A 25,789-nucleotide genomic window follows, 5' to 3' on the forward strand; every position below is an offset into this window, starting at 1 on the left:
GTTTCAGTTGCTTGAAGATTGGTCATATTAGCAGAAATTGCCCAACAAGGTCAAAGGCACCCACCTCAAAGAACAAAAAAGGTAAAGAGAAGATAGATGTTGAACACATAAGAGGAGAAATGAATAAGACATGGAAGAAGAAAGATGGGAGTAGCACATCAAATGAAGGGATCACTTCACCTAAAAGGTCAAGTGGTCATACTTCATCAAACTAAGCAAAGAGAAGGCATTTGAGATTGATTTACAAAGCTTTATCACACATTAGTTTCTAAAAAAGCAAGTACTAAAAATAAGAGATCAACATGAATATAGATGCAAAGATAAAATTTCAAGATTTTATAAGTGTTACCGAGTTGCCCTTAGATGTCGAGTAAAATCCTAGTGCATGCTGAGTTGACTATCAAAAATAGTAGAAGTTGAATGATTAGTAGTAGCTAAGTTGGTAGTGGAAGCCGAGTGAAGAAGAAAATTCAGTTGAAGTCGAGTAAAGAATACTCCTGTGGATGTCGAGTGGTGAAAATACAATGGAAGCCGAGTAATGCATAAATCCTTAAGAAGCTGAGTGGACAACTATAAATGCACTAAACATTAAATGCTATGAAAATAGGGTATATTATTGCGTTTTCAATCATTTTTCTTCATCGTGAACAAAGAGAAAAGATGAAAAAGAGTGCAAAATGACTTCAAAGTAGAGAATCCAGTGTTTAAGTAGATTTCAACAATGATTCAACACTAAGGTATTTATGTTTGTGCCGAGTTATGCAGTTTCATATTATCTTTGTGTTCAAACCCTAGATTTTACAAATGGCTTCTAGTTCTAGGAAAACATAAGAGAAAGAGCCTTTTGAGGTCCAGTTAGTGTCCAATGAAATAAAACAACCAAATTTTTGGCCAATTTCAGAGGTAGCATATAAAAATGACCCAGCTAGAGCCCTATCTGTCATACCCCCTAAGGTAGTTATGGTTCAAGATGTTAGAAGATGTTACAATTATAAAATTGGAGCCATAGGAGACATGGAGATGAGGGAAGCTTATGAGAAATTATGTGAAAATGGAGTTTTAAAGGAAGAGTACCAGATTTTTGAGAAGAAGGGATTGACGCGAGCCCTAGAATTCCCTACAGTTTTCAAAATTGAATGGATCAGGCTAGTGCTGAGCAAGATACATGAGGGAAATTTATGGTTGGAGGATGGTCCGTTGAAAATCAAAAAGATAATTGTACATAGAGTGACAAGGTACCCAACCCTAGATCAGTCAAAGACCCTTAGGAGTGATTCTAAGGAAGCAATTAAGAAGAACACTGGTGCCAAATGGAATAAGAGAGGAATGATAATTAACACCATTAAAGACCCTCTTGTTGAATTTTCTGCTAGAGTTATTACACATAAATTCTATCGATCCAGTAGACTTAATAGTGTGCTTTGCATTGCAGTGGATGTGGGCTACAAATTAGTGAAAAAGGATCATACTTATGATCTTGTAGAACTGCAACTACAACAAATTAATAAAAATTTAACAGCAATAAGGAGAACCAAGGGAGCCCAATGCAAGTTTGGTGCTATTTTGATTTGCATATTCTTCTATGTACAAAATGAGTTTCCTTCTTTTGGTAAAGTTGTGTGGAAAGAAAATAGGTCTATCATAGCTCAAGTTAATTTTCATGTCCCCTTTTCAAATAATTAAAAAATAATAATCTTTGCTAAGGCAGGCAGGCCCAAGAAAGTGAAGTTTCGGAAAAAGGGGGTTAATCTTTGGAAACCGTTGGACTAATAAATAAAAATTATTATTAAAATATGTTTCATTAACCTCTCTTGGACATGAGTTACGATTATGCCCTCTTTTAAGGGGTTTGGAGGCATTTTGGACAGATTCCAGAACTTGATTTTTGCTCATTCTTTGTTATTCTTCAGAGGCTGCCAAACCTGTGGAGAAGGAGACCCAAGAACGGGAGTTTGCAGGTTTCCAGGGAGACCCAAGAATGAGAGTTTGCAGGTTTCCAGGAAGGCTAAGGATGGGAGTTTGAAGCCATTCCATGTGCATGCTCATACAGAGTTTGCCTTTGTGCTGAACAGTGCAGATTTGTGGGTTTTGGGGTGTGTTTTTTTGTATGAGTTTGGTGTTTTCAGTTGAGTATTTCATATCAGTTTGGGTTGCTGCTGTATTTAAAACTTTAAGGTGTTAAAATAGAGCTGAATATATGTATTGGGACGTGATTAAACTTCTGAGATAGATTATTAGTGTTTTTGTAGTATTTTCGGGCATTTTTGTGTTAATTTCAAGAGCCCGATGAGCATAGTTTTTGTCCTACATTTGAGAAGTGTTGTATAAAGGCTATACGGATCTGGAAATGTCATTTTGTAGGCTGTTATGTTGCTGAAATTTCTGTAAAAAATGTCCACTTTCAGATTTATTAATAATAGGTGAAGCTGTGAAGCTTTTGGCACAATTTCTGGTATACCCGATTTGGGGTTTCTTGAGAAATTTGGTGGATCTTTGTGATATTAGTTGTTTGATCTTGAAAATCTGATTGGAGGTTGGAAATATCATACAAAATAAAAAAAGGGACATTTCAATGGTATCAGAGCCATGATCTTGCCAGCCTGAGGGTTTGTAGAAGTTTTCATGTCAGTTTTGACAACTACCTAGATCTTGCATGTCAGTTTTGACAACTACCCAGATCTTGCATGTCATAATTTATGGTTGCATGTTGCTTCTAATCAGCTGCATGTCAAAATTTATGGTTGCATTCTACTTCCAATAATTTGCATGTTAGTTCTTGGTGAATTTGGTGGTTGTAGAAGTTTGCATGTCAGTTTTGACAACTACCCAAATCTTGCATGTCAGTTTTGACAACTATCTAGATCTTGCATGTTAGTTTTGACAACTACCCAGATCTTGCATGTCAGTTTTGATAACTACCCAAATCTTGCATGTCAAAATTTATGGTTGCATTCTACTTCTAATCATTTTCATGTTAGTTCTTGGTGAATTTGGTGGTTGCATGTTGCTTCTAATCAGCTGCATGTCAAAATTTATGGTTGCATGCAACTAAGTGAAAGAGAAAAAAGATATTTGTAGTGAGAAAAGAATAAAAAAATTTTGATCAAACCTCCAGTTGAAAGTAAAAGTACAAAATCCAAGGAAGGGAAAAGTATGGCTAATCCAGATGACATGGCAAAGAAATTCTTCCAAGACATCCAAAATACTCAGAAGCAAACAATGGATAGTTTGGCAGAAACTAGAGAGGCTTTGCGAATATTGACAGAAAAACTACAAGGAGTTGCATCTATTAATGAGAAAGGGAGCACTTCAGAGGAGCCAAGAAATCTAAAATCCACACCATCTAAATCAACCAAAACTATTTTCTTGCCTGCAGATGAGCCACCAGTACCAAATTCAGCCATTAATCCTGTGGAAGAGGTTACAGGTAACTTGATTACATTAAGAGCTACTTATAATGGCTTAGATGATGACTTTCGTAGTTCGGTTCCTTTTAGAGAATATGTGGATATGATGAACACTTTGATGCCCAAGAAAGAGTACAGAAGGGAGCATGATAGAAGTGGAAGAGAGCTCAAAAATAAAATAAGCAATTTTATAGCACCTACTTTTGATGGAACAAATAAAATTTCAGCTAGAGCATGGCTACAAAAATTACAGACCTTCTTCACACTTAACCCCATGAAGGAGAGTGATGTTGTTCAAATTGCAAGTCTACACTTGGAAGATGCAGCCTATGATTGGTGGTATCATGGAATGACTACTCAAGGTCATGATCAGGTAACTACATTTGATGATTTTAGTCAAAGAGTGATAGATAGATTTGACCTCAAGGATGATGATTATGAGGATGTTGTTGTGCATGATGGTGAGATACCTGGTGGAGATGAGCAAACATTGAGCATTCATGACTTTTTTGAGAGAGAGTACCAGGCACAGTTAGATGCTTCGTCACATGAGGTTGAGGCTAGTAGTACTTCACATGATTTATCCCGCTAGCTGAAAGTGAGTGAAGACAGTATTGTGACTACATTATTTCATCATGACAGGTATGTGGAGTTAGTTGGTATTGGTCATATTACTCAAGTGAGGATTTTGCTTGAGTTACCAGCTGATTCTAGTTTACAGATATGGACTCGAGATTGTTATATTGGCATTTGGGGTTCAGTTGACTATAAATCTTTAACACTTTTTGGTAGCAATGATTGTTTGGGTGCTATCATGGATTTGATTAGCAGATTGCACAATGTTGTCTTTTCTTGTTCCAGGAGCTTATCCGATGTTGGTATTAGTTTTTATACATCGGTGTTGGGCTTTGTTCATATATCCAGTCGACCATACTTGCTGGAATGTGTTGATGATATTTGATATTTGGCAGTGTGTACAGATGAGTCCCAGGATCATATTGGCATTGATGACATCCAGGAGGATGTAGTGGGCAGTTTTGAAGACTTAGTTTCCTTCGGTACAGAGGAGTTCAACAACAGTGCTAATGTTTTTGATACTTTGTATGTTGATATGAGCTTTAGATTTGATTCACAGGGTATGGATTGTAATACTATAGAGACTAGTGACTTTGAGGATACTCCTTTAGACAGCACATCAGAGGAGGTTTGTAGGAGACAGTCAAGCCAGTGCCATCATGTGTCTAATCAGTTAAGAGTTAGTGACCGAGACATTGCTATCACTTGCCAGCATTTTGATGCTGCTCGTCAGTTGTTAGCAGTTTATGGATGGGGTTCTCCTACTAGTGATGAGCAGGAAGGCAGTTATCTTTCCTTGACAGAGATCCACTCTTTATGGGAGGCTATTCAGATTTTGAGACAAAATTATATGTAGTTGGTAGCTGACAGAGATTATCTTATGGAGTGGGGTAGTACAGCATATGATGCATTGTTGGCCAAGGAAGATGAGGTGAGTGAGCTTACTGAGTAGCTTGAGGTGACTTCTGAGATTCTTGAGAGTACACAGTTGGCTTTCAAGGAGTCACAGTTTCATTTGGCTAAGGTGACCATGGAGTTAGAGTGGCTAGAGTCTTTACTTGATTCTATACAGTCACAAGCTGTGGTGTTTGGTGATCCGAGGATGTCCATGGCCGAGATTTTCAGAGACAGTGGAGATGGGGATGCATCCATCCTTGATACTAACATTGGCATATCAGGTTCATTCCCACTAGAGTCAGGTTCAGTTGAGTTGGGTGTTGTAGTAGATTGTTGTATGCTTGACATGGTGGTGGCCTCTAGTATTGATGACACAGAGACTAGAGATGTATCAAAGATCATGTGTGATGTTGGTGAGTTGACAGTTGACATGGTTCCTGCTAGTAATACTACTCCCTTGGTGATATCTTCAGAGGTAGTAGTCAGTTCCAACATGGTTAATGATCAATTGTAGTTAGTTTCATCTGGATTACAGTCTGAGCCACTGACTGAGATTGGCGCATTCTATCGGCATTACACTGTGAGGTACGCTCATCAATTTACCTTTGATGACCATGTTGATGAGATTATGATACAGAGCTGTACTTTGGTTCCTAGTGCTTATCATCAGTTATGGAATAGTTTGATGCCTCGAGATGAGAGTTGTGATGGGCACGATATGGCGATAGGTCCTGCAGTTGATAGCTTGATAATACATGACTTAGAGCAGGAGTTTTGGAGTGATGCTTCAGCAGGTGTTGTTATTGATTCCACTCCTTTGGCTATGACATCTCCTGACTTAGCTAGCGATCAGTTACAGTGGGTTGTATCACTTGTTCATGGTGAGCTGTTGAATGAGGTTGGTTTTTTTAATCAACATTATATTGCAGGGTATGTACATCAGTTAGCAATTGATCCTTGTGTTGAGGAGCTGATGGCAGGAAAATTTGGTTTGGGTTCCATTTCTTGTTGTTTATCTTGTGATGGCTTTTCACCATCAGGGGTGCATGGGAGTTATGGTTATGAGACAGTGGCCGATGATCTACAGAGTTGTGTTGACTGCAGGAGTTGTACAGTGTGTGGATTCTCCATACTTGGTATAGTTTCATTTGAGAGCATTCACCATTGTTGCAGAGTTGGATTGTACATTCCGTATAGGCCAATGGGATGCGTTGATGGTATTTATTGTGTTGGCAGTTTGATTTGTCCACTTTACTTGGGTTCTAATGTTCTAAGAGTTTGTGTCTCGTGGGTTTCTGATTGTGGTAGTGGTGATTTTGGAGTTTGGTTGAGCTGTAATTGTCAGTTTGATTATGGATTCCTCTTGGTCATATTGCAGAGGATATTGCAGGAGCCTATGTTATTTGGCAGTAGTATAGTTCATGACTACATTTGGGATCCAGGTGGATTGATTGGTTTATTGTTCAGCCATTGCTTGAGGACAAGAAATGTTTGGGAGAGGAGGACTTGTCATGTCCCCTTTTCAAATAATTAAAAAATAATAATCTTTGCTAAGGCAGGCAGGCCCAAGAAAGTGAAGTTTCAGAAAAAGGGGGTTAATCTTTGGAAACTGTTGGACTAATAAATAAAAATTATTATTAAAATATGTTTCATTAACCTCTCTTGGACATGAGTTACGGTTATGCCCTCTTTTAATGGGTTTGGAGGCATTTTGGGCGGATTCAAGAACTTGATTTTTGCTCATTCTTTGTTATTCTTCAGAGGCTGCCAAACCTGTGGAGAAGGAGACCCAAGAACGGGAGTTTGCAGGTTTCTAGGGAGACCCAAGAATGGGAGTTTGCAAGTTTCCAGGAAGGCTAAGGATGGGAGTTTGAAGCCATTCCATGTGCATGCTCATACAGAGTTTGCCTTTGTGCTGAATAGTGCAGATTTGTGGGTTTTGGGGTGTGTTTTTTTGTATGAGTTTGGTGTTTTCAGTTGAGTATTTCATATCAGTTTGGGTTGCTGCTGTGTTTAAGACTTTAAGGTGTTAAAATAGAGCTGAATATATGTATTGGGACTTGATTAAACTTCTGAGATAGATTATTAGTGTTTTTGTAGTGTTTCCGGGCATTTTTGTGTTAATTTCGGGAGCCCGATGAGCATAGTTTTTGTCCTACATTTGAGAACTGTTGTATAAAGGCTATACGGATCTGGAAATGTCATTTTGTAGGCTGTTATGTTGCTGAAATTTCTTTAAAAAATGTCCACTTTCAGATTTATTAATAATAGGTGAAGTTGTGAAGCTTTTGGCACAATTTCTGGCATACCCGATTTGGGGTTTCTTGAGAAATTTGGTGGATCTTTGTGATATTAGTTGTTTGATCGTGAAAATCTGATTAGAGGTTGGAAATATCATACAAAATCAGAAAAGGGACATTTCATTAATGAATACATTGAATAGATGAGAGCTAATTCTGAGACCCTTATGACTAGCTATTTTGAAGACTTCAAGAAAACCATGAAGCAAAGGCTAAGAATACCAATTTCCTTAGTAGAGAAGCATGTAAATGATGTATGCTTTCTTTTAGATATTGACTACACCTATATATAAGCTTCCATACCAAGAGTTAGATGGTTAAGACCTCTTGGCTATGAAATAAATATAGATGAGGCATCAACAGCTATAACTGCCCTAATAGCTGAGGAAGTGGACAAAAGTGCACCACATTTTGGAACTTTTGATGTGGTAAGGTCAAAGGTAGACATGGAGTTAAAGACTGCCTCCACATTGAAGAATAAAGACAAACTTGTAAAGAAGCTAATGACCAAATTTGGTGAAGGCATGACAAAAGAAGAAGAAGAAGGTGAAGAAGCAGAAGATGATGAAGAGGAACAAGGCTATGAAACACTTGCTTTAACCCAAGGAATGGGTGAGGATGTAGAAGAAGAGGAAGGTGTTGAGAAAGAAGCACCCAAGGCTAAGCCAAAGAAGATAAAAGAACAAAAACAACCAGTTGCACAACCAAAGGAGAAGAAGAAAGCAACAAAGCTGAGCCCAACCAAGCCAACTACAAGGGCAGATACCAAGGCAACAACTCAAGTGGAAAAGGAACAGGGGAAGCAAAAGGCCACAGAGAAAGGAGGGCTTGTAGAACAAAAGAAGAGAAGAAAATATGTTGCACACCCAAAATCAAACGAAGAAAAGACAGAGTCTGATAATGATCAATTCAGATTGGTAAGGCATTCTACCAAGTCTAAATTGGAAAATGTTTGTAGTAACATTCGAGATAATGCAGATCTAATTGGTTTAAAGACCATTGATTTTAATAAATTGTCAAGAGAAGAACCAAACATAGTGGAAGAGTCTATCTACACTATGATGGCTAAGTTCAAGACCACCCCACTTGAACTAGACAATGCAATGCCTAAGGAGCTAAGCTCCATTGTAGAGAATAAATGGCATTACTACCTTAAAATGGAGAAGGAAATAAGGGAGTCAAAATTGGCTTATGTAATGCCAGACCTTACAAAAGGTCAAATAACCAAGGCTAGTAAGAAACATGGGAGAAAATTTGCACCTAAATACAGAGCCTTTAGAATTCTACAAAATCAAATTAAAGATGTTGTGCAAAAGTCCACACAAATGTGGAAATTAATTTTGGATTGAGTACTATCAAGGAAGGGTAGGAAGATCCCTTTGAGGGAAGGAATAATAAGGAAGAAGAAGAGAATGAAAAGGATGAAGAGGGAGAGAAAGATAAAGAAGAGAAAATAGTGGAGAAGACATCAGGTGAAGAGGCAACAACTAAAGAGCAGTAGCTAGAACAGAGTGTCCAAGACACCCAATTGCCACCACCAAGTCCTCCACATACAATACCTATAGAAATAGTAATTTTCAAGGATGTTCCTGACACCTCAGGTTAGAACATCAATCCATTAATTGTAGAGGATCTCAAAAATATCCTTCACCAAACCACATTGCAATCACAATTGTGCACAAATCCTATTTTGGTGAGTGTGGAAGAATTACAAAAGGTTATAGCAGAGATCACTAGGGAGAAGGTGAACACACAAGAACCACCTTCACAACCTCCCATAGTTATAGAAGATCAACCAAAAGAGCAAGAAGCACAAGATACAATTGCTAAGGTTGATCATACAGTCACAACAACAACAACAACTATCGAGGAGCCAAAAAAGAAGTAGACAAGACAAGATGTTCCTACAGTACAAAGCCAAGGTGCACCTACTCAAATCATCATTATTGATCAAGGTAGTAGAGAAGAAGAGAAGGAAGAGAAGAAAACCCCCAAGGAAAAAGAGTAAGAGGCAATACAAACACTGGTAAACTTGCCTACTACGGGGACTCCTATCATATAGCCGAGCACTGATGTAGTACCACTACAAATCTCAGCACCAGGCTCGAGCTCCACCAAGGTAGCAAGGGTAATTCACTATGGAGACCCTACATTTGATGAGGAAATAGTCATACCAAGTTATGACTCCAAGACAATGAATCTAGCACAGATAAATGAAGTGCAAGAGGCACTAGAGAGAAGGAAGAAGTAGGAGATACTCAGAAATGAGTATAGACAAAAGTAAGCACTGGTGGAAATCAAAGACATATTCCTTGATGCATTCATCTTGCCTATACCTGATGAAACAACACCCATAATGGAGCAATTTTCCAACATAGTGGACTAGGTACAAAACGAAGACCTTGATACAAATGTTAAGTTATTAGAATGGTCAAAAAAAAAATTTCAAATGAAAGCCAATGAGAAGATATCTAGTGAAATAGCACTTTCACAAGTGGAATTGGCTAATAAAGTTGAAAAAGTGAAATTAGTACTTGAGAATATATTCTTATTTTACTCTAAATTGTGTGACTCATCATACTTCACACAAGAAACTAGCCAAAGAATATTGAGCTTGGAAAAAAATCTTAAGATTTCTAGCACACAACTACCTAAAGTTTCAGCTCAAAGTGAGAAGCATTTTGTAACTAGACTTCACACTAAGAAGGAGTTAGCTATATTGACAGCAGAAGAAGCCAACATCAAGGCCAAATTGATACAAATTCAATCTGCCACTACCTCACATCTTGAAGTTCTACATAAGGAAATGGCCTATGTAGAAAAGTGTTTTAAAGAAAGATCCTAATCTTTCTACCCTAGAAGTCCTAGTTCATCTTGCAACAGAGACAACCATCTAGCACAAATCACTAGAAATTTCCTTAGACAACCGGGATGCTTCTTTGAAGATGATAATGGAGGTAAATAAAACTTTTTTGGTGAAATATTCTATTCATTCTTAAGACCCTTTGACATAAGTGTCAAAAAGGGGGAGATATTCATTATTATATGGGGGAGATCATATAATAAGAATGGGGAGATAATACATTCTTTGATAGAAGTAATAAAGAATATCCAAAGGGGTTGATATTCATGTAACACATTTTTGAGGAAGTTATAAGGAGATACAACCAAAAGAATGCAAAAACTACAAGAAGATGTGAAAGGGGGAGAAAAAACAAGGGGAGAGTATAAACAAAGCAGAAACAAGGTACACAAAAATAGAGGCAAAAGAATGAGAAGACATAGTATTAGACATATCAACATGGGACAAATTCAACATAAGAGTCTTTGGTTGCAGGAATAGAATTTTGATTATAGTAATGGCACATTAGCTTAGGGGGAGTTACAATTTTTTTGAGGTACATAGAATTTTGAACAAGTTTTTGAAGTTTTGTACATATGCCGAATAGAATGTGTAGTATACTCATAGAGATCAAATTCATAATGCTTAGTTAGTGTTTTTTCCACTCATGTCAAAGGGGGAGATTGTTGGTCTCAGATTGGTTTTGACAATTGAGTGTCAACACACTTAACCAATTTTCAAGATGATGCCAAGTATAATACAAAAGCCAAGCTATAGTGTGTGCTGAGCCAAAGAATTCAATAGGTGCCAAATGAACTTCAGGTGCCAAGTGAACTTTAGGTGCCTAGTGAAGTTCAAGTGTCAAGTGATAAGTGATGCTGAGTCACTATAGATGCCGAGTAGAGTATAGATGCTAAGTGAAACAAAATTACTATAGGAGTTGAGTGAGATAAAATTCCTATATGTGCTGAGCATCAGCAATTAGTAAGTGTCGAGTAACACAGAATCAACATATGAGTTTGTATCTTCACAAACTCAGATGTAAACCATTTTTGAGCCTACATAGGATGAATCTTGAAGGATCTTGAAGATAAGATCAAATATTTTGCATTACCTATGTAATCAACATGCATCTAATAAGAAAAATGGAGAAGGCATGCAACCAATAAGAAAAGTGAAAGAATTGAGCGAGAAATGAAGAATGAATAATGATCGTAGATTCATACCTAACCCTAAGTCTTTGAAGCCTTTAAAAGGAGGATGGAACCCCATTATATGTGTGCATGAGAGAAGTGTATGGGTGATTTATAGAAAAGTACAGAAGGGTGTAAAGACTTAGAAAGAGCAGAACATCATTGTAGAATTCAGTTGATCAAGAACAAAGTATTAGAGTTTCAAAAAGAGACATATTAGATCAAGCAAGGATTAAAGCAGTCAGAGTAGAACAAGGGTTTGGAATCAACAATTGAGGATTGCAAGTCATTAGGTCAAGACTTTCTAATACTCTCTAGCCATTGTATTAGGAATGAAAATCCTATGATGATAGGTTGGTTTAATAGCCATATTGTAAGCCTTTAAACAAGGTTCTAAATCCTTTAATAGGGTAACATTTCAAGTGAATGTTTGTAAATCCTTTAACCAAGTCACTTTTAACCGGGTGTAAAGTCTTTAACAAGACATGCCTTTCATAGGGCAAACCATTGGAAGTGGTCAAACTTTGTAACCTTAAACAATTACATATTGCTGCAATGATACTTTGTAGGTGTTATCCCCACTCTAGTTTAACCTTCTCATTTTGGAGGGTTTCTGGGTTACTAAATTCTTGTGTTATCTATTTTCATGCATGTCTTTACTTTCATGTTTATTAGATGAATTAGATGCATGTGAATGATATCAGTTAAAAGGTTTTAAAAAGGTTAAAATTAGTTACTTCTGATTCACCCCCCCTCTCAAAAGTAAATCTTCCCACTTGTAAATTCCAACACATATTATATCAAAGAATTAAAAAACCAAGATAATAGAGAGATTTAAGATCCTGAATGCATAGTCTATTAGCAACAATACTAAATATTTAAAGAGAGTAAATACAATATCAATACCCGAGATGAGTACTAATATCCCGAGAAAAGAAAGCAAATAGATTAAGAGAAAATAGATAATTATAGTAGACAACAATATGCAACAATGATAGAATATTCCTGCCCCCTCAGGATTGAAATTGAAATGAGATAGAGGAGATACAAAAATAAGCTAGATTTGATCAAATCATAACAAATAAAAGTTCATGATGCTAGATAAGAGATTAAGACCAAAGAGTGACCACCAAGAAATGAAGATATGCCTCAGTTGACTAAGTTTGATCAAGAAAGATAAATTAGGTCAAAGAAAGAAGAAAGACAAAATGAGATGAAATAAAAATGAAAAAAAAGTGTGGAAGAGAGTAGAAATGATGATTTCTCCAACAAGATTCAAAGATTAAGCCTTAATATGTAAGCCAACTACATAGAAGAAGGAAGAAATTTGTACTAGCAAGATGAACTCGAATTTGGATTTCAATCCTGAAAATAGATCTAGGATATCGAGATTAGAAAAGATAGGTTAAAAGCATAGATGAGATGGTAAGATAGAAAAGAAGAGATAAGATAAGACCAAGAAGAGGTAAGAGAAGGATGAGCGCAGTTAGTTGACAAGTCCATGAAAGATAAAGAAGAGAGCTCTCTCAACATGCACAATGAAAAGCTAAGCTAAAATGAACCCTAGAATGCAAGCTAGTATGAAAGGTGCAATTGCAAGGGTTTCACAAGTAAGTCCTAGCTTTTATCATTGAGCCTTATTAGGGGCATTGGAGGATCATACAATCATCACTAATATGACTAAGGATATGAATATGATCTATATTAGATATAAATGTGGGAATCCAACCTATGCATCAAATACACATAGGTCAAGATGACTATACAGTTAGATTTCCTAAGTTTACTATAGCAAGATTACACTTGTATCAAGGCATAAGTGCCAGAATAACCCCGGAGTGTGGTCTTGCAAAAAAAATCAAGGATGATAAGTTGTAGGTCCAAAGTGTCAAGTAGGACAAGAACAAAGGATCTCAACACCTTAGATTAACAAAGTATACCCACATGTAGAAAACAAGTGAAACATGTCCCATGCCTCTAGTCTTCTAGACCAAGACATCCTTGAAAGACTATTAGGGAGGGAACACTCAACAGAAAAAATGTCATAGAAAACACCCAAAGAAGATAAAGTTCATCATAGCTCAACAAGTTTAATGTCTAGAAGTATGTGTGTGTGTGTGTAAGTCACATGGCCATTTTTTCAAGACTTGACTCTAATAGTGAGAAGTATCATAGAACCCTACACTATAGGTAGACCATCTAAAATGTGTTGAGAAACACTTGATGTAAAAAGGGGGTAGTATTGAGAAACATTATTTTGGGAGTTTCCAAAGAAACCCTAATGTACAAAGAGGCTTCAAAAGGGTTAGCAGCTGTGCCCCCAAGATGAGGACAAGAAACAATTCCAAGCTAGGAAATATGTTGCAAAGTGGGTGATTGAGATTGATAGACATACGTACAAGGGTCTCAAGTATCTCTTGTTTCTAGGTTTTCACCACTTGGCATATTTTTTTTAGGACTTTTTCCAAATTTTTAATATTTTTTCAGCATCATATATGATTTTTTTTGGATTTTTTAGAATGATTTAGGGATTACTAGTTCTCAAGCAAGATCACATCATTGTATTCCAATGTATAACAAGGTGTAGGAAATGATGGTGCAATAAGCTGGTGGATAAGATGGATAAGCAAGGAGTGTATGAAGCAAGTGAAAGTGATCCTCAAAGACTGACTCCTCAAAAGTACCCAACCTAGGGAAAGATAGCCATATAAAGTAGGTTTTGGATAAGAAATCGAAGTAATGAGCAAGATAGCATGTAGGATAAGAAGTGAAGCCAATAAGTGAGATAGAATATGGAATAAGCAATGGAAGCCAATAAGCAAGAGAGGATGAAATCATGTAATCCAAAAGAGTAGACATGTCAAAAGGCTTATGAGAACCATTTTTTATTTGTGTGATCAAGACCAAGAGGTTGACTAGATATGGTAGCAATGGAGAAATCAGAGTGAAGTTTGATATGAAGGCTATGAGTGGATGAGAAAGTACAACAGGTAAGCTTGTGGATAAGATAACCAATATGCAAGGATATATCAACATTTTCAAGATCAAAGAGAGAAGAGGGAATAGATGGATAATGGAAGAATTACGCATAATGCCTATTTACTAGGTTTTCATCATGGTGCTTATCCTAGGTTCCAAACAAAGTGGTTTTTACCATAGGATGAATTTATTTCTCTTTACTTTTGCTACTGGGGTGCCACAAGAAGTGGTTTTCAAAGGCACATTTTTCTTTTCTTTTTGAATTTTTGAATTTTAGAAAGAGCTCAAGCTTTGTCAATTCAGATAGTGCTCCCATAGGAAGAATAAGTCATGATAAGCCAAGACCATAGAAAGGTATGCTCAAAGATGCTGATAGGATGATGGAAGGGAGATAATGGTAGGAAGAGTATATGGAGGATAAGAGTTCTTTTCTTGAAATAATCAATCGAGCATGGAAAGCAAGTAAGTGTAAGCTTTAGAGAATTTCATGAGGGTAGCTGAAATACTGGGCAAGATCAACATTGACACACACCTTGAAGGATCTTGGAATGATGGAGGAATTATGGATGAAATAGCTTGAGGTTTAGATGTATGAGGTAGCAGAGAAATTTTGGAAGAAGATGGAGTGGGAGGCTTTGAAATCTTTTTATGAAGATGTTTGGAAGAATATGGAGTGGAAGTCTTTGGAAGCTTGAATGTCAACTTTGAAGTATTTTCAATATTTAAGTCTTTCAAAAGAGACTTGGGAATCCATATAGCTTTAGATTTTTCCTTTTCTTTGGATACTTTAGAGCGTATTTCTTCAATGATAGATTTAGGAACCCATATTTTATTTATTTTTTCTCTTTGAGTAGTGGACCTTGTGGTCTCTTGAATGTTTTTTTCTTTGCATTCACATGTCAATTAGATGAGACATAGTGATCTTCATTTTTCAATGGATTCTTATGTTTATTCTCATTTCCAAAAGACATGGGATTTGTGGATGAATGAGGCTGATATGCCTGGTTTAGATGTATAGATGGATGAAAATTCATCAAGGATGAATGTCTTTGTTGATCTTGAGGTATGATGGGAGAGCTAAGAGTGGAAAATGTAGGAGATGAAGGAACATATGACCCTAATATGGAAGGAAGGTTTGAAGGTTCTAGCTTAGATGGATTTTGGACATGCAAATGGATAGTGAGTAGGGATATCACCATCCTTATAGTGAGAAATGTGACCATGGACATCAATAGACTCATGATTATCTTTGATAGGAGCACCACTTTTGGTAGGAGCATTTGAAGCTTGAGCATAGTTTTCAAGTGGATGTTGAGAAGTAGAACATGAGGGGATGCTTTGATATTGTTAAAAAACTTTGGATAATATATGAAGAGAACTTCTCTCATAATTTTTAGTAAGCTCAATGGAAATAGTGGAAGTGGTGTCTTCATAATATTTAGGAGGTTGATAAGACATAGGATATGAAATATTGACATCTTGAAAGAGATGAAATGGTGCTTGATCGTGATCTTTCTTGACATTTATATCTTTCGATTTTTTAGAGTCCTCTTTACATGGAGCCACTTCTAAGGACAAGGGAGAATGTGGTGTTTTCATGATAGGCTCTTGAAGAGGTAATGAAGGACTAGTTGGAGTGAGCATGGTAGACATAACATTAGATGAAAGTTGAGGATCTTTAGCCTGAGTAGCATGGAAAGATTTGTAGCCAAGTAAAGGTTGGCTTGATTTATTTTAGAGGTAGCCCTTGAGGATAGACATAGTCAATGTAGAAAGAATTAGGTTCTTTATTTGATGGAGGCATGTTGGGAAGCTTTGAAGTGTTGGGAGAAGTAGGGGTGCCACAAAGAGCATCACTAGACATAGGTTCATTAACATGATCTTTCCCAAGAGAAGTATCGTCATCACATGAGTCATTAGAGGTATTGGAAAAATCCCATCATCAATAAGATCTTGGATTTTATGTTTCAGCTCAATGCAATCTAAATTACTATGCTCATTATGTCGATGATAAGCACAATAAATATCCAAGAATGGGTTTCCATATGAGCTAGATGTGGGCAATGTGATGAGATTAGTGCCAAGGAGTGTTTGCAAAATGTCATCATAAAAATCTTCCAAGGGAGTAAAATTCCTCTCAAAAGTATAACTAGGATCTTCTTTTTGTTTCTTAAGTGCATAGCATGCATCCATGTCTTCATGATATTAGTCAAAGATAGGTCCATCATGAAATCTTAACATAGGCTCAAAGGAGGTATCACTTGCTTGTCCTCTAAAGAGGTCTTTAGATCTAGAAGATGAAGATGTTTGATTTCTTGGAGTAGAATAAGTAGATCTTAAAGAAAATGACCCATGTGTATGTAAAGGTGTTAAGGGAGATTTATTTAAGAATGAAATCATCTCCTCTAACCTTTTCTCAAGTTTATACTTCATTTCTATCATGTGCTTAGAGAGACGAAGGTAAGAAAGATCATTTGCCTCTTATAGTTCTTTGTATTGAGCTTGAAACTCTTTAGTGGCTTGGAGGATATCATGATCATCTAGATTTGGTTGAGGTTTGGTAGCACAAGGTTTGAATGCCATAGTGGTAGATAGTGTATCACCTAGTTTAGTAGTGCAAATTGAAAAGTAACTATTAAATGAAAGTTTAAACTATACTAAACAAGCTAACACTTAGGATAAGACCAAAGAAAACCATATGGAGGAAAGTAGACTAAGAATGGTAAACTCCTCAAATGCTTCTCATGATGATGAAGCTATGTCCCTAATGAGAGGGGATATATGCTCACGTTATGCTCAAGCTTCCAATGGATGGGAGTTTTTACCAAGTGTGTGCATGGGTGAGGGTTTCAACAAGTGAGTCATGGAGGTATTCCAACATTATAATGGTATTTTGGTAGTTTCTAAGCTCTCAAAATAGCATTATAACTTTGCATAAAAAGGTGGATGATTTTGTGAAGGGAGGAGGTTCAATTTATAGGCCAAGGGTTGGAGAAATGGAGGCTCAAGATGTCAAGATGATGAGATGGTGAGGGAGGGTCAGGATGCACTCAAAAGGGAGCACAAGGATTGTGCTTATTTAGCACCAATGGGGAGGTGACAAGTGTCACAAGGAGAATGAGTGTGAGAGGATAGGATAAGGGTTGGTCAAAAGAGTAATAAGGGAGGTTGAGTATGTAAGAGGGATGTAAGAGTCATTAAGTGAGGTGTAAGAGATATTTTGGGGATGTAAGAGGTGTGGTTGAGTTTGTTGACTTTGGATTGGGTTAGCAAGTCTTAACCCATGTTTATGATTGTGCACATGATTAGAATGGGATTAGGATTAACTTAGAAGGGGGGTTAGGGGGTAAGTGATTTAGTTTTGATGGGATGGTTTAGTTAGGAGGCTAAGTGAGGTTAGTATGGGTGAATGGGTTGGATTAGGAGTTAGGATAGGGTTTAGGAAAGGTTTTTAGGATTTAAGATATTTTATTAAATGTTTTATTCAATAAAATGGGAGTATGGAATTAAATTGAGTAGATTTGATGATTTATCCAATTTAATAGAGGATTTGGGATTTAATTGATAAATTGATTTTGGGTGATCATTTGATTTTATTAATTGGACTATAGTTAATTAAATTAATTAATTAACTAGGGGATCATGATTAATTAATTAATTAGTAAATATTTAATCAATAATGTCCTAAGAGATGACTAAATATGATTACTTATTGATGTAATAAGATTTAGGTGTCTGCATTTTGCCCCTCTTTGACATAGTGTTGAAACAACACTATTTCAAAAAAGTTCAAACATAAATGACATGAAGAAGACTTTTTGAAGTAACATGTTTGCCCCAATCTTGGGTAGAAGAGGAGGGATTGGATTGCATGATGCCCCCTCAAGAAGGTGGCGGGGAAAGAAAAAGCACCACGACGACTTCTTGAAAAATGACAATAAGCGGGGAAGGGCCTGGAAGGCATGAAAAAGGGAAAAGAAATGAGGGGGCGAGGAAAAACTATAGTGTTGGATGACCTACAGGGGTAGCAAGGGCACCTGGGGGGGCTATAAGTGGCTAGAATGGGTTATTTGCAGTCAGATTGAGGAGGAGATATTGCTGGTAGGAGCTTTGCATTGGAGACTATGATGGTGGGTATTGGGCGACTAGATCATTGAGTAGACATAGTGCGACAAGTACGAGTACAAGGGACACCTGATCAATCGGTAAGGTCTAAAACCTCTTCGTGATTTTTTGTTATACATTTTTTTTGCATTCTCACGAAAGTGAAAATGTGACCTCGCAGACACGGGTTTGATGAGAATGTGAGTAGGATCAGCTGGATCATGATCCCATGAAACTTGCATAGATGACTAGGAAATTTGTGACTTATGGGCAGTTGTGGTGAGATCATGATCCTGGGGTGGGGGTTTATGCAAGATCAAGTGTAAATAGACAAAATTACGTCCCTGCAAAATGGAATGCGATTCAGTCGATGGGGACATGGTCCCACTGGTAGAGGGGTCAAATGAGGATAGGGTTGGGTTACACATGGTGAAAAAAGGGGAAACGTAATCCCATAGGATTAGTAGTTTGCGGGTTCACAGGTTTTCGCTAGCATGGGAATGCACAGGCAGGAACAAAAGTCAAATGGGTAGAACAAGGAAAAGTCAACGGTGTGATCCCGCAGGAAGATAAACCAATGGGAACGTGAGGTGCAAGAGTCATGGGAATGCATTTTTACGGGAACGCGAGAGGGGGGATGAAAAATAAGCAAAAAAAATTTGGGGGAAAAGGTAGGGGTTAATGATTATAATCTGACATAAAATACTGACATCTGAGCTGGTTTGTGGTTTGTAGTGGTCCTTGGAGCCTTTAGTATCATGGGAGCGGCTAGCAACGGTGTTGCGTACAGGTGAGATGTTAATGCCTGTAGATTGGGAAAGGATTGAGGTGATCAGACTTGGCTACTTGGCAAGGTTTCCCCACACTCGCACGTACATGGCAATGGTCACAGCTTTGTGCGAGTGATGGCATAATGAGATGACGACCTTCCATCTGCCTATTAGGGAGATGACAATGACATTAGAGGATGTGTACCACATTTTTAGACTACCAGTACAGGGGACGCCCATGATGGCGACGAGAGAGATGACAGTTGAGGTAGCTATGCAGGGACTAATGGGACCTGGAGTTGAGTTCAGGATTTGGCAAGGATAGTTTTCCCTAGACGAGCATCTGGATCGTGTGATACCAGAGAGGCAGATTTACTTCTATGTGCTGGGGCTCATTTCAGAGTACATTGCCCTAGATATAGGTGGGACATGAGTTACTTTGGCAGTGATCCCAATGGTTATGTAGATAGTGGACACATGACTCCCAGCTGCATGGGAGTCTTTGATGTTGGCCGAGCTATACTGGGACCTTCATCAGATAGTATACTAGGGTGGCGGGCGACAGGGGAGGAACATTGGTTTCCTGACATTGCTACAAGTGTGGGCTTGGAAGCATATTGCCATACTTAGGCCAATGGGGCACAAAGAGAGTTAGGTGGAGGAGCCAGTGGCATACAGCTGGGCCGAGCCACTGACATACCATCACACAGATTCAGTGGACTACTAGAGAGTCTGCATTGATGAGATAGTGACAGTGGTGTGGAGGCCCTACATGGGCCTAGGACCATGGGTGGTAGATGGAGAGTAGCTGCCATATATGATATTGCCATGCTTTGTGTTTGGTCAGTGGGCCTATGTAGCAGAGCAGTACAGGCCAGACAAGGTGCTACAACAGTTTGGATGGTGATAGACAGTTGCAGGGGAATCAAACTAGTATCAACATGTGACACATGAGCCAGTATCAATGTACATGCCAACCCTTTGGAGAGATGGTTTCTTGAGGGCATGGCTAGAGCTAGAGCCATAATAGTGGGATTGGTTCGACAAGGTGATAGATGCGGGCTCCACACAGGAGTACTGAGATACCTTTGTGCAACCAAGACCAGTGGGCTGAGCACATGTGACTAGAATAATAGTGGTGGTGGGGGAGCTAGCCCAGGTAGCTCGATAGGGGCACTATGTAGCCAGAGGGTTGCAACAACAAGTAGTAGCCATTACAGAGGAGGAGGGGCTAGCTCGATAGAGACAGAGGGTAGGGAGACAAGAGAGAGGAGCTCAGTCAGAGAGAGGAGGAGAGGAGAGAGTAGAGGAGAGGGGAGCAGAGGAGAGAGTAGAGGAGAGGGAGGAAGAGCCTACGAGAGGTGGAGAGGAGAGAGCTAAGGAGAGGAGGCCGCAAAGGGAGAGGGAGAAAAGGCCACAAAGGCTAGTAGGGGGTGATGGAGGGGGGTTGGTAGTAGGGGGAGAGGGTGGTGGATGGGCAGCCTAGTATGCTTTATTACAACAGACACACAATATGACCAGCCACCTACTCTGTGATACACAGTAAAAGCAGGATTAGCTCTATATAGAGTGAGATAAATTGTGATAGGAGTAGGATGTAGCACAGGGGCAGGCTAATAGGGCAAGTATAGAGGTGGGGAGGCTACAGACAAAGGTGGGACAAATGGAGGTTAGGTTGGATGTGGTGAGCCTGGAGAAGCAGGTGTTACAAGCGAGGTTAGACGCCTTACAATAGGAGAAAGATAGGCTAGTGGTGGAGGTGGTGACCCTACAGGCATAGGTAGCAATGGGAGGAGGGATATATGAGCTAAGGAGACTATGAGCTAAGGTGGAGGAGCTAAGGGAGAGGGCCAAATTCTATCGGGGTTGATATCATGCAGTGGTCCTAGTAGACTAGATAGAGCACTATAGATGGCTGACACGGTCAGGGACAGTTGGGACCCATACATGTATGCAAGGAGGGGGGGAGAGTGGATGGAGCATTGGAGGGGAGAGCATGGGTGGGTCTTAGCACACTGGACAGAGTCATAGGACAAGATAGAGCTAGAGGCAGGGGACAGGAGTGAGGGGGAGGAGAGATGAGGTAGAGAGTTCAGGGACAGGAGGGGGATTGATGAGGCCACCACCTCCACCACCAATAGCACCAAGGGTAGGAGGGGATGTAAAGGAGCTGGAGGAGTCAGATCAGTGACTAGTGATAGGTTGGATTTTTGTTTGCATGATGAGCATGTTTCTCAAATCGATAGGTTTTGAGATACATGGATATTTTATGCAGGCATAGACCCGCTTGTATGATATGGACATTGTATATCGGGACTTTTATGGACTATATTTTTTTATTCTTTCATTGATTTATTGCAAAGAGGATTATATATATAGAGATGATCATTCTTTGGGGTGCGATATGTGTTATGGACTTCTGATGACATGAGCATTGTTGATGATGTATGTTTAGATTGATATGTGTGATATGTAGGATGTGATTATTGATAATGTTGCTGATGTTTTATGATGCATAATGTGATAGAGGATGAGAGATATGATGTTGCTAATAGTTGATGATGCAGGATGTGATTTACTTATGATGAGAGATATGATTTTGCTAACAATTTATGATGCAGGATGTGATTTACTTAGAGATTGATTTTGCTAACAGTTTATGATGTAGGATGTGATTTACTAATGATAATGTGGCTATGATGTGATGTGATTTTATCTATGATATCTCAGATGTTATGTGAGACATTTTGATGTGACTTATGATGATGTGATTTATGATATGTCAGATATGTGGTGAGATGTTTTGATGTGATCCTTGATGATGTGATTTATTATATGTCAGATATGTGGTGATATGTTTTGATGTGATTTTCATTATGATATGTGATGTGATATGTTTTGATGTGATCCATAATGATGTGATGTTGGTGTATGCTATTTCAAAGGTGTTATGAATTGATTTGCTATAATGATAGGACTTTCTTTTATGATATATGAGATGATATGCTACTATTATGATGATAAATACAAATTAAAGATAAGTGGTAAATGTAAAAATGGCTTACCAATTGAATGCTAAATAAAAAATTTATGATATGGAAAAGTAAACTCAACGGTAAATATAAAATCTAATGAAATGATGGATTGTAAATGTTATTGAAATGATGAACTTACAATAAGGGAAATCTAATGAAATGATGGACATGAAATGCTAACGTAATGATGAACTTACAATAAATGAAATCTAAGTACATGATGGATGTGAAATGCTAGTGTAATGATGAACTTACAATAAATGAAATCTAATTACATGATGGATGTGAAATGCTAATGATGAATGAGAATCTAAGGAAGAATTTACAAATAACAATGATGTAACCTAATCTAATGAAAAATTGATAATGCAAAACAAAATGTGTTGACAATGTGACTGATGAACTCATAATGCCTTTTTGAAAAAATAAATGACAAACTAGGGAGGATCTTTATGAAATGCATTGATATAAACAAATGATGAACTATGATGCCAAGATTTAAACAAACAAAAGAAGAGGTTAGGAGATTTTATGATATGCTAAAAAAGAAAAGAAAAGAAAAGAAAAGAATCCATAACCTAAAAAGATAAATCTGCAACTTATGATAAGCACATGAGAGGAGCATAAAAGAGAAAATGCTATTATTTTCTCGGGTATGATAATAGGATAAAAACTAGGAAAATATAACACAGTAGAGTCTAGGAGATACGAGTTAAATGATGATAGTAGAATAGGATAACTGATGTGAAACTTATGATATATAAAAAGTGATTTTAAGAGATGCCGACTCTAAGGAGAAAAATGTTGAAAAATGAGTGACCGACAAACTTGTAGTCTAGATGATAGGAGAGATTAGAACTAGGATAGTGACTTATGATAGGGATCACATCATGAAGAGGATGCACAAGAGTTGATGGTTGATGATTTGAATCAAACGATTCTGAGGGTGGAAAAAGTGAGAGTTCAAGGGAGAGAGGGGATGAAAATTGAGGAGGATACCGGGGGTTTTGAAAATAAATGTGAGGCATAGAGGAAGCTTGAGCATGGGGTACTTCGTGAGGAAGTACCACTATGTAGTGTGAGAACTTTATTTGATATAGGATTTTTAGGGATCTGCCAAGGTTACTAATAACGTCAAGGCCTTTTCCCTAAAATTCCATAGGACTGACTCAAACAGGCATACAAGGATTGCCCTAGCATCACACATGAGTCTCAGAGAGATCAGTGTTGGAATGATGATGAGTGATCCACAAGAAAATGATATTACCCAAGTGCACCATGTTTTATCGAGAAACAAAAACATGTTTGAAATATGCAAGGATAATATCTGACTAACTCTCAAGCAGAAAAAGACTGTGATCAAAGCCATGCCCCTAAGTTGTCCCAGTTAAAACACACCATGATATGAAATGATCATGGCAATCTTGAGGAGGAAACAACAAAAGATATGTGGAAATGATCAACTAAAATGTACAAAAAACCAAAGATTTTGCAAAGTGAAAAAGTAACCTTTTGCTAAAGAGATCAAGTAACAAGCTACTGATGGGCTAGGGACACAAGACGTCGCAACAAGACCTGGCAAGTATGTACAAGCATGACTGTATAATGATATGGGAACTCTAGACCAAAAGACATGGTAATAGGTATGTACATGATGGGGGAAAGCTTAGGATGAGAAGACAACATTGTTAGGATACAAGGGTTTTTTTACAGGTGGGGTTTATGTACAGTGTGATATATATGCAAGGGTTAGGATACTATTGTATTTACATGATTAGGATACATATGACACAAAGATCAGTGCAGGGGTATGAGACACAAAGTTCTATGGGCTACATATGCTACATATGGTAAAGTACAAGGATAAAAATCACTGGATACGATACATGTGATAAAGTACAATGGTAGAATGCATCGGGTATGATACATGGGATGCTATAATACAGGAGTGAGGTGGGATGTTGCAAAGTGAAAAGTGTTGGAGGATGATGCGATGAAGTATGGTAAAAAGAAAAACTACGAGGAACACCTTGGAAAGATAGGGAGATGAGTGATGTGATATGGAGTGGCGATAATGGGGGGGGCATGTTAGTGATAGATAAAGAAAAAGTTGTAGTACACCTGGAGCCTATTTCCTAGGTTTTCACCAAGGACCTATCCAAGGTGCTTGAATTGCCAAGTTTTCACCATTGGATGCTTATTTTTCTTTGCCTATTTTTTGATCTGAAAATTTTTCCCTTAGGCATGGAATTTCTTGAGGTGAATAATGTTGGTAGGATCATTTAGGACTTCACCTTCAAGGGTAGATAACTAATATGCTTTTGAGCCAAAAGATGTCGTGACTACATAGGTACCAAGCCATGTGGGTTTGAACTTGCCTTTCTTTTCTCTATCAACTTGAACCTTGATATTCTCTTTAAGGACCATGCCACTTTCTTGAAAACTGCATGGATGGATTTTTCTATTGAAATTGTGCTAGAGGAAACTTTGATAGACCATGAGGTGGTCGTAGGCTTGTTGCCTTTTTTCATCAAGTACATCAAGATGAGTAAGTCCAGCCACTCTATACTCTTCATTAGATATCTAACCTTATAGAGAGATGAAGAGAGATGGGAGTTTAACTTCAATAGGTAGGACTACTTTAGCACCATAGACCAAGGAGTATGGAGTTGTGCTAGTGGCTGTACATAATGAAGTGTGGTACACCCATAGGGCAGGATTGATATACAAATGCCAATCATGACTAGAGTCATTGACAACTTTCTTGAGGATTCTAAGTAGGGTTTTATTAGTTTCCTCCACCTAACCATTACCTTGTGGGAAATACAGGCTAGAAAAGTGATGATGTATGTGAAGCAAAGTGCATAATTCCTCCATATTTAGGTTTTCAAAATTTCCCCCATGATCTGTGAAAATGGTGGTTGGGATGCCAAAGCGACATATGATATGATATAGGAAAAATTTGGACACTTGAACTCCCATGGTAATAACAAGGGGAACTGCTTCGACCCACTTAGTGAAATAGTCAGTGGTGGTGATTATCCATTTGTGCCCTTCTGAAGAAAGTGGTGCAATAAAACCAACAAGATCAAACCACCAGCAGGCAAAAGGCCATGGTGGTGCAATGGGTTGCAAGTCTTGTGCTAGAGCCTAGATCAAATTACCATGTTTTTGACAAGGTAAACATCGTTTCACAAATTCACATGCATCATGTTCTAGAGTAGGCCAATAGTATCCAGCCCGAAGGATCTACTTTGCTAGCACCATCCCACTCATGTGAGCACCACAAAGTCCAGTGTGTACCTCTTTGAGAGCCATTGTAGCCTCATTTTAATCTAAACATCGAGAGAGAGTATCATGATAACCACGACGATATAGAGTTTGGGCGATGATAGTGTAATGGGAAGCTCTGCGAATAAGGTTTTGGTGTTGGGTTTGTGTGAGGTGAGGAGATATGATACCATTTAGTAGGTAAGCATGAATTTTGTGGTACCATGGAGATTGGGGACCAACCAAGATACATACCCATGTTGATTCATCATTCTCATATGCAGGGTCATGCAACAGCTCAACCAAGAATTCATATTGCGTAGTTTCACGCGACATTCCCAAGAGAGAACCAATAGTAGCCATGGCATTAGCTGCCTTATTCTGGAGTCTAGGTACCTATATGAACTGTATCTGAG

The sequence above is a fragment of the Cupressus sempervirens genome, chromosome 3, assembly GCF_028749045.1.
Source record: "Cupressus sempervirens isolate cs-2001-9-10 chromosome 3, ASM2874904v1, whole genome shotgun sequence".
NCBI classification, from domain to species: Eukaryota; Viridiplantae; Streptophyta; class Pinopsida; order Cupressales; family Cupressaceae; genus Cupressus; species Cupressus sempervirens.